Source organism: Esox lucius, chromosome 11, assembly GCF_011004845.1.
Source record: "Esox lucius isolate fEsoLuc1 chromosome 11, fEsoLuc1.pri, whole genome shotgun sequence".
NCBI classification, from domain to species: domain Eukaryota; kingdom Metazoa; phylum Chordata; class Actinopteri; order Esociformes; family Esocidae; genus Esox; species Esox lucius.
The window spans coordinates 40,442,826-40,449,920 of NC_047579.1; positions in this window are offsets into that span (position 1 = coordinate 40,442,826).

The window sequence follows — 7,095 nt, forward strand, 5'->3', positions numbered from 1 at the left end:
ATTTTAGTGCCTTTACATTGCATAAACTATATTATTTCCATATAGTGATACCTATAACCAAGTGGATTCCTGAGTTATATAGGCATGCAGATAAGTCAACATTTTAATTATGCATTCCGTTTAGAACTTATTTTAAGCTACGAAGCAGAGTTGGTGATTCAAATCAGACTTAAGTCACCAACAAATTGACATGTGACTTGACTTGCCATCTGTTCAAAAGACTTGAGAACTTCTAGTCATTTCACTCGTGCCTTAGAAGGAAAATATAGAATAGCTAAAAGTAAGGGAAAAAACCTGCCTTCCTGTCTTGTTCCGGTCTGGTAGCTCAAGCGATGAAGGTTGAATGTCACCCAGGTAACGTTAGCGACAATGCATCTGTTCCATTCGTAATTGCATTTGGCTACAAATATTTTTACAAAGCTCACTGTCAAGAATTAGACCTGTTTCGAATCTCTGCCCACTTGTTAGTTAAGTAGCTAATAACTAGCTAACACATAACCATACAGAACACAAAGAGCTGTTAGCTCATGGCTAACCTATGTAAAATAGTCAGACAATTTGGCTAATGGCAGATAGAATAGGTCTCAACATGATCAATCAAATGTATTTATAAAGCCCTTTTTACAACAGCAGTTGTCACAAAGTGCTTTACAGAGACACTCGGCCTTAACCCCCAAGGAGCAAACAACAGTAGTGTTGAATTTCAGTGGCTAGGAAAAACTCCCTAAGAAGGTTGAATTTTAGGAAGAAACCTAGAGAGGACCCAGGCTCAGAGGGGTGACCAGTCCAATTGGAATAATAAATACATTTCTCTGGGCTAAATCCAGAGTCTATTTGATTTTAGACTAGGTCAGAAGTATGACCAGGTGGACAGGGACAGCAACGGGCCCCCCAAACCAGGTAATCCGCAGCTGTGGACCATGACCTCATCTCCTCCTAAAATTTAAAACTGGAGGAGACTGAGAAAAGTTAGTAGTACATCCCTCATATCCCCCAGCACAATAATATAGCAGCGTAACAACTTGGAACTGAGACGGGGGGGTCCGGTGACACTGTGGCCCTATCCGGGGGAGGCCCCGGACAGGGCCCAACAGGCAGGAAATCAATCCACCCACATTGCCAGGCATCAACCAAAGGGACACCCACCAACCGCAACCCCCCTGAATGAGGGCCAAGTATTGCTAGCAGCGTACAGTCCAATTGCACAAGTGCGCAACAGAGAGTCAACAACAAGCCAGTGACTCTTCCCCCGAAACACATTGGAGGGAGGGCATCCCAGTGGCGACGAGAGCCCACCTGGCAAGACAGCAAGGGTGGACAGTATCAAGCCTACTGGTCACCTTCACGCGCCCGCGCCAGGCTACACCTAATTATAAACCGCGCTGTAGAGATGAGTTTTTAGTAGACACTTGAAAGTTTGACTTGTCTGAAGTAACTTGAAGACATGTCTGCTACGAAGCCCAGGTGGTGAAACTGAATGTGGGAGGGTCTTGTACGCTATTGCAAGAAAAAGGCATGGAATTGGTGGCTGCTTTATACTTTACATTCAGTAGACCTAAGTGTTAATATCGACGAGGCACAAAAATAACCTCTTATTATTTGAGAGATGGTTTATCTACAAATATCTTTGTCAGTTAGCTTGAGGCAAAACATTTTTTAGTTATAAGTAACTAATGTTCAATAACATTTAACATTATTTAACCCCAGTTACCTGTAGACGATTCTGATTTAGATTTTCAGACAACAGTTTGGGTTGCAGTGCACATACTCCTAAACTACATTTAAATGATAACAGAGATGTGTTTGGCTGCTCCCCAAGTCAAATACACAGGCGTTTTTAGTACAACAGCGTGTGAATTACCCCTATCACAGACTACGGGAGTGGTGTGAGAGTCTACAGAAAACCAGTCAGGTCTACATTTTAAGCCAGTCCAATGATTGTGCAATAGTTTACTCCCTGTAGTGTGTATCACATCCTTTTAATACCAAAGCTGTAGTGTACTAACAAAAAGCTAAATCAAATGACACAAACATGTTCAGTTTTCCATCACTAAACACTTAACATCAGGTTTTTCTTAGTTTCATTTGATCAAATGTGTTATTTATGTAATACACTTTGAATATAAACTTTTTAAAAATGTCTATATTCAGTACACAAAACGCCTGCAGATGCTCTTCTCCAGAGCAACGTACTGTAGTGAGTGCTTTTTTGATATTGCTCCCGTTCAGGAATCAAACCCATAACCTTTGTAAATACCCTTATATATAGAACAGGTTTCTTCTTAATAACGTACCACATTTTATTTGTTTCCTTGAAAAACCCACTTCTAGCATTGAGTTTCTTTTTTCCTCAGTTACATGTTCTGATATGTAAATGCTTTATTTCACAAGAAGACTAGACCCCCTTATGTACTATACTGTATTATTCCTAGTGGACCAATTTAGTGAGGTATTTCTGTTAAGGCCCACACAGTTATCATACGATTGGTTTTGATCAGATTTGTTCATTCTGTCTCGATGACTCACTAGGCTGTTGTCAGTTGGTACACCAGTGTAGGGGTTACAATACTATTTGAAGACTTTAAATTATTGAGTGTTTGCGCTAGCCTGTTTGGAGTGCCATGTGGGTAGGATTTGCACGTTAGGGACTAATGTATTGGTTCCATCGTGCCAGATGACCTCATTGTATCACAACTTAAGTATTTTTGTTATTTCAAATAGTTTTTTAACCCAGGTATGTCGATACACAGATGGAGAGGCAGATCTTGAATGCCAACAAGCAGTGCCGCTTCTGCTACTTTTACCTTACTTCGGATTAACCTAGAACGCGGCAAGTGCGACCAAAGCCTTAAACTGCTCATTCAATTACCAGCTACTGCAAACATGATGTTTCACTCAATCTATTTCAAGTGCTGCGGAACAGTAACACAGAGGTCCTGACTCCTAGATTAAGATAAACATTTGGGGTTCAGCCAATAGCCTTGATCAGTATGGAGCATGAGGCTCTATATGTGTATATATATTTAATATTTACCGTAGAAATCGAATGAATTGAAACCTCTTGGAACCTCTTTCCATGGTATTTCATCCTATTCATTTGCAGTTCTGTTTTTTCTCTACTGTCTGTAAATGTAACTGCTGGTTTTGTTGTGGACATGAACCAGGAAGACTTGTGTGATAGCTGCAAGGCACTCATTTTATTTTACAAACATGGATTTGCTGCTACGTCGTCACAAAATACAATAAGATAACTAGTTACATTATTTCTTCATACAAACAGGATGTGAACAGGCCGGCGGTAACACTGAGTGTGTATATTAGGGACGTTGACTGGCTGCATGCGTTAGTTTGTCAACCACACTCCCTTTTACAGGCGGCACTGAGCGATTTAATTCCCATCTCTGCGAGACAACTTATTGCCATTTCTCACCCAGTTCGTCAGCCCAATTGCAGTGCTGTCTTAGAGGTTTAGGAATGCAATGAGGGCTGTGGGTTGGGACAGAGAATTAAACTGCACTGCCGTGTTGTGGTGTTAACATTAACAGGACAACGTCTTCGACTTTGGGTCATTAAAAAGCCCTATAAAATGGCTGCTTGTTATTAATATTTTACTCAACAAACATACAGTTGTAAAGCCTGATATGTGTATTCAACGATTTTGTCACTTCATTGAAAAGCCACAAAAATTTAGCTATGCAAATTCAGTGCATGGAAATGTATAAAAAGGAGAGGGAGCCATTGGTAGAATTATAATCTATTGTGAGATAATTGTAAATACATTTTCAAGATGATCTTGTCAGGCCTCAGCTCAATCCAGAGACATTAGCTGCACTATAGGTTTTGACCATCAGATGGAGCAGTGTGGAGGAATTGTATTCTGGAAATACATATGGTATGCACCCTGCATGCAAAGCTCATTGAAATTGATCACCATGCCCTGGATGACTGTTGTAGAGCAAAAAGTTATTCTTCAGGAAAGTTTTTTTTATTTTCACACAGATGCCACTGGAATTCCATAGTTAACAATTGAGACACGCCTATATACACTGGCTTTCTGCCTGCCACGCCTCTGTCTGTCTGCCTTGCCTGCCTGCCATCCGTCTGCCTTGCCTGCCTGCCACCTGTCTGCCTGCCTGCCTGCCACCCGTCTGTCTGTCTGTTTCAATGTCCATCAGGGCAGGATTGCTAAACTGCGAGCAGGACACGTTCCCCAGAGCCGCCAACTAACATACATACCATACATACAGTACCTGCTCTACCCAGTGGATGTGCCCAAATATATACCGTATCCTCCCCGGTGTCATGTGTTGAATGGGGAGCAGGTGTGTTAAATTTGGTGTTATCGCTCTCACACTCCCTCATACTGGTCACTGGACATGGCACCGCATGGCAAGGAACTCTCTCAGGATCTGAAAAAATTCATTGTTGCTCTACATAAAGATGGCCTAGGCTATAAAAAGTTTCCTAAGACCCTGAAATTTAGCTTCAGCGTGGTGGCCAAGACCATACAGCCGTTTAACAGGACAAGTTCCACTCAGAACAGGCCTCGCCATGGTCTACCAAAGAAGTTGAGCGCACATGCTCAGCATCATATCCAGAGGTGTAGACGTATGAGTGCTGCCAGCATTGCTGCAGAGGTTGAAGGGGTAGGGGGTCAGCCTGTCAGTGCTCAGACCATACGGCGCACACTGCATCAAATTGGTCTGCATGGCTGTTGTCCCAGAAGGAAGCCTCTTCTAAAGATGATGCACAAGAAAGCCTGCAAACAGTTTGCTGAAGACAAGCAGACTAAGGACATGGATTATTGAAACCATGTCCTGTGGTCTGATGAGACCAAGATAAATGTATTTGGTTCAGATGGTGTATAGCGTGTGTGGTGGCAACCAGGTGAGGAGTACAATGACAAGTGTGTCTTGCCCACAGTCAAGCATGGTGGTGGGAGTGTCATGGTATGGGGTTGCATGAGTGCTGCCTGCACTGGGGAGCTATAGTTCATTGAGGGAACCATGAATGCCAACATGAACTGTGACATACTGAAGCAGAGCATGATCCCCTCCCTTCGGAGACTGGGCCGCAGGGCAGTATTCCAACATGATAACGACCCCAAACACACCACCAAGATGACCACTGCATTGCTAAAGAAGCTGAGGATAAAGGTGATGGACTGGCCAAGCATGTCTCCAGACCTAAACCCTATTCAGCATCTGTGGGGCATCCTCAAACAGAAGGTGGAAGAGCGCAAGGTCTCTAACATCCACCAGCTCCGTAATGTCATCATGGAGTGGAAGAGGACTCCAGTGGCAACCTGTGAAGCTCGGATGAACTCCATGCCCAAGAGGGTTAAGGCAGTGCTGGAAAATGATGGAGGTCACACAAAATATTGACACTTTGGGACCTATTTGGACATTTTCACTTAGGGGTGTACTCACTTTTGTTGCCAGCGGTTTAGATATTAATGGCTGTGTGTTATGTTATTTTGAGGGGACTGCAAATGTGCAGTGTTATAAAACTATAAACTCACTACTTTACATTATAGCAATGTGTCATTTCTTCAGTGTTGTCACATGAAAAGTTATAATCAAATATTTACAAAAATGTGAGGGGTTTCTCACTTTTGTGAGATACTGTACAGTGGATATAAAAAGTCTTAACACCCCTGTAAAATGCCAGGTTTTTGTGATGTAAAAGAATGAAACAAAGAGAAATCATGTCAGAACTTTTTCCACTTTTAATGTGACCTATAATGTGAATAATTAAATTGATAAACAAACTGAAATCTTCGAGGGGGAAAAATGAAAAAAAAAACTTACAATAACCTGGTTGCATAAGTGTGCACACCCTCTTATAACTGGGGATGTGGCTGTGTTCAGAATTAACCAATCACATTCAAACTCATGTTAAATAGGTCAGTACACACCTGCCGTCATTTAAAGTGACTCTGATTAATCACAAATAAAGTTCAGCTGTTTTAGTAGGATTTTCCATCTCAGAGCAAAAGCCATGGTCCGCAGAGAGCTTCCAAAGCATCATAGGTATCACATTGTTAAAAGATATCAGTAAGGAGAAGGGTACAAAATAATTTCCAAAGCATTAGATATACCATGGAACACAGTGAAGACAGTCATCATCAAGTGGAGAAAAAATGGCAAACAGGGACATTACCAAGAACTAGACGTCCCTCAGAAATTTATGAAAAGATGAGAAGAAAACTGGTCAGGGAGGCTTCCAAGAGGCCTACAGCAACATTAAAGGAACTGCAGGAATTTCTGACAAGTACTGGCTGTGTGCTACATGTGACAGCAATCTCCCGTATTCTTCATATGAATCGGCTATGGGGTAGGGTAGCAAGACAGAAGTATTTTCTTACAAAGAAAAACATCCAAGCCCGACTGAAGTTTGCAAAAACAAACTTCAAGTCTCCCAAATGCATGTGGGAAAATGTGTTATGGTCTGATGAAACCAAGGTTGAACTTTTTGGCCATAATTCCAAAAGGTATGTTTGGCGCAAAAACAACACAGCACATCACCCAAAGAACACCATACCCACAGTGAAGCATGGTGGTGGCAGCATCATGCTTTGGTGCTGTTTTTCTTCAGCTGGAACCGGGGCCTTAGTCAGGGTGGAATTATGAACGGTTCCAAATACCAGGCAATTTTGGCACAAAACCTTCAGGCATCCGTTAGAAAGCTGAAGATGAAGAGGAAGTTCACCCTTCAGCACGACAACGACCCAAAGCACACATTCAAATCCACAAAAGCATGGCTTCACCAGAAGAAGATTAACATTTTGGAATGGCCCAGCCAGAGTACAGACCTGAATCAAATTCATTGTTTCCGGAGCTGTGTATATATTCTTAACTATTGTCATCTGAGATGGAAAACACTGTTAAAATGTTTTTTTTTGGTCTGGCCCCCTGGGAGACTAGGGCCTCTCTTGGAGTTCAGGGCCCCCAGGGGTTTTGAGTTAACTGCTGAAAGTTAGTTAACAATGTTTCTCTCTGCCACATGTCCAAGAACTGGAGCGTTTGCTTCATACTTGCAAGATATTCTCATAGTCATGACAGCATTATGTCTGCACTGTGGCAAAATAAAAAC